Source organism: Mytilus californianus, unplaced genomic scaffold (assembly GCF_021869535.1).
Source record: "Mytilus californianus isolate M0D057914Y unplaced genomic scaffold, xbMytCali1.0.p SCAF_11, whole genome shotgun sequence".
Classification (NCBI taxonomy): Eukaryota; Metazoa; Mollusca; class Bivalvia; order Mytilida; family Mytilidae; genus Mytilus; species Mytilus californianus.
The window spans coordinates 51,652,920-51,656,725 of NW_026262593.1; positions in this window are offsets into that span (position 1 = coordinate 51,652,920).

Below are 3,806 nucleotides of genomic sequence, written 5' to 3' on the forward strand. Positions count from 1 at the left end.
TATGAAATTGTATTTGTTCATCTGTTTTAATTGAAGTTTGTTTTACTTATGAATGTGTAACACTAAGGTTGTAAGTTGGAACCCTGCTTTGGCAAGGTGTGCTTGATTATAATTTAATTGACAAGGATTGCCATTTTTCCTGTTAAAGGTCGTAAGTTTTCTCAGGTTGCTCCAGCTTTTACCACCAAAACTAAAACTGCTATATTAGAGTCAGGATAACTGGAAGTGGTGTTAAACACAAACAATCAATCAATCACTTTGTAAGGTGTGATGCATGATGTCTAAGCTATCTTAGCCAGAAACAAGATTCAAAATAATGTTTGAATATGGATTTATATGGATTATGCACAACTTATTATTGTATACACTACTAGTATATTTATCATTTCATATAACAGGAAAGTTTGCTACCAAAGAAATTTTATCAGTCTAGAGCATACAATTTGGCAAGGGAATTAAGAGCTAGAAATATTGCATGAACGCCTGACTTTTATTGACAGTTTGTTATTTGTGATGTTGAGTTGATTGATATTTCAGTAAGTTTTTGATAGATGATGGTTGTGAAATTGTATTTGTTCATCTGTTTTAATTGAAGTTTGTTTTACTTATGAATGTGTGACACTAAGGTTGTAAGTTGGAACCCTGCTTTGGCAAGGTGTGCTTGATTATAATTTAATTGACAAGGATTGCCATTTTTCCTGTTAAAGGTCGTAAGTTTTCTCAGGTTGCTCCAGCTTTTACCACCAAAACAAAAACTGCTATATTAGAGTCAGGATAACTGGAAGTGGTGTTAAACACCAACAATCACTCAATCACTTTGTAAGGTGTGATGCATGATGTCTAAGCTATCTTAGCCAGAAACAAGAACAGTGAACAAAGTTAGTCATTGTATGAAATAAAAAAATTTCGTGAACTATATAAAACATCTTTTATAGGAAATACATGAACAAAGACGTATTAAGCAATATGTGTGTCAAGAATTATAACACCATAAACCCTTCTTACATGCAGAATTATTTTACAGCTTGTCATTGTATTACATAGTTAATTCTTCCCAGCCATAATTTTAAACACAAAAAGTGGAAGGGGTGAGATTGTTACCATGGCATGACATTGTTATTTTATTTTTCTATTGCCTAACCTATTGTTTATGTATATTTTTGTACTGTGCTGCAGGTTGCTTTTATAACAAAAATAGTTTAATAGTGAAGTTGATAATAAGGTCATCTTTTTTTTTTGTCTTTTTTCCTTTGAGTTCGAAGATCAATGTCATCATAAATTTATCAAGTTACATTCATTTGATGTTCGAAATTCATTTGTCGGTGAGAAATATGTATTTTTATTTATTTTGTTTGAGCCATAGCCTTGACCAGAAAGATTTGTTTCTGCAAGTCATCTTATAAAAAGATTTTGTTGAATATAGTAGTAGGTTAAATATATTCAGGAAAGCCTGTTGCTCTTATCTGTTTTTGCAAAAACGATCAAAAACTTTGTGTACATTGGCCATTTTAGGTCAAATTTGTAAATTGCAAAACCAAAGCGTCTTCACAACTGATATAAACATGTCCATATTATACCATGCTATGTTTATGCCCCACCTAGGGGCATTATGTTTTTCGGTCTGTGCGTCCGTTCGTCCGTCTGTCCTGATTCAGTTAAAGTTTTTGGTCAAGGTAGTTTTTGATGAAGTTGAAGTCCAATCAACTTGAAACTTAGTACACATGTTCCTTATGATATGATCTTTCTAATATTAATTCCAAATTAGAGTTTTGACCCCAATTTCACGGTCCACTGAACATAGAAAATGATGATGTGAATGGGGCATCCGTGTACTATGGACATATTCTTGTTATAAGATCATTTTTTATTTTGAAAACCTTGAAGTATCTTAATATTTTTTTAATTTATGGGGCCAACTAATGGCTCTTATTTTACCTCCTCCTTTCAAGTGTATATTGAGATGACTTCCTACGAAACAGTTCAACGTTTAGTAGTATGAATGGAATAGTGTTTATAGAAAATATGCGTAAGCAATGCGATATGAAGAAAAAACTTCAAATAACTTCAGAAGAATTCTCAGTGTAATTGTTGTTGTTCAGAAACACAAGACAATTAACATTAACTTTGATGACAAAGCAATAAATTGTAGTTCGTTTAAGTTTTTTTTTGTTGGTTGGTTGGTATCTTTTGTGCATCAATAAGCAAGTATTTCGTAGTGCTACTATTACTATATTTGAACATGTATTATGATCTCTATTTTGGTACAAATGTCTTTTATTTTGTATTAAAACATGTAAAATGTATGGAGAAAACAATTACAATTATCACTTTTATCGCATGATTGATATATAAAGGATAAAGGAGTTGTCATTTTGATATAAACGGTTATTAAAACTGAAACTATTGATCTTGATATTGCTTTTGCTTTTTTACCAGGCGGCACGACGTACATATCCAGTTTGTAGTATAGTGATTTAGAATTAGGCCAGTGAGTATTAAAGTCTTTTGGCAAGGCAGGGAAAAGAATGTAATTGTTTGTGTAATCAATCTTCACAGTTTCCAACCTTAAGCTTTTTAACTTTATAGAATGTTTGAAAATAATTTAGACTTAAAGATGTACACTTCACTGCTTCATAGGTGGAGAGATTTTGAAGAGTGGTGAATGGTGGTCAAGTTCAATACTGACGATTTTCTTTTTTTTTTTTTGGCTGTTAAGAAGATATGGTCCTTGAAAGATTGGAAAATAGGCATAGAAACTGGCAGGTGAACCAAGTCTGAAAACGCCATCCTAAATATCGGAAAATTGCTGTCAGTTTGACAGCTCATTCCTTGTTAATTACATACTTGAAAAAAACATATTGATTTCTTTCCCGCTTCTATTGGATGTACCATATATATCACGTGTTCCACAAGTTTCCACAGTCAGATGCACTGTGAGTATTCCTTTTGTATGTAAAAACATAAATATTGGTAGAATCAGAGACATACAATACAAGCGGTTTTATTAGTCTCCGATAGAATGCATTAAAATGGTACACATTAGGTTTTTTTCGTCAGTTTTTCAATTTCAAGACAAAGGAAATGCATGCATGTTCAATTTATTCAAGTGCTTTTAGTTTTCGAGACAAATGAATTGATAAAAAAAAGAGGAACATATCAAGCGGCACTTGAAAATATTTAGCCCAAACGTGGCCACAATAGCAAAAATTAAGAAAAAATCCACAGAATTGCAAGACCGATAAAACATAACATATGAAGAAAATGCAAGCCCTATATAGCTAGGCAGAAATTAAGTATTAACTGCGAGATGTATGTTTAATATGCTGGCTGGGAATATCATAGTTGGAAAATTAAAATCATTTCTTTTGGCGTAGTCTAGTTTTCAATTTACCCTCATAATTAATTTCTAGATGTTAGTTAAGAACTGTGACAGACTTAATTGTTTCTGTAGTATTCTTTATTTTAAATTCATTGGGTTGGATGCAGTCTCAAAAAGCTGTTTTATAAGGCCTCACTCAATATAACTGTGATGTATATGAGCTCACTCGTAGCTTTAAAAACCTAGGGTCTAATATAAGAAAAGAACTGTGGTTTTGTTAGCTATGAAATGTCATAATTACACCTTAAAGCTATGGCACAACGCATAAGTGTTAGTAATTAAAAAAGACACTAATCTCTTGTTATGCATCCATTGTATCACCTTAATAGAGCCGAACTATACATATTATTTCATTCCTTTAAACATATTACAATCATTTAAAAATATCTTTTTCAAATGCAATCGATCTTTGAACAGAGCCTAGATA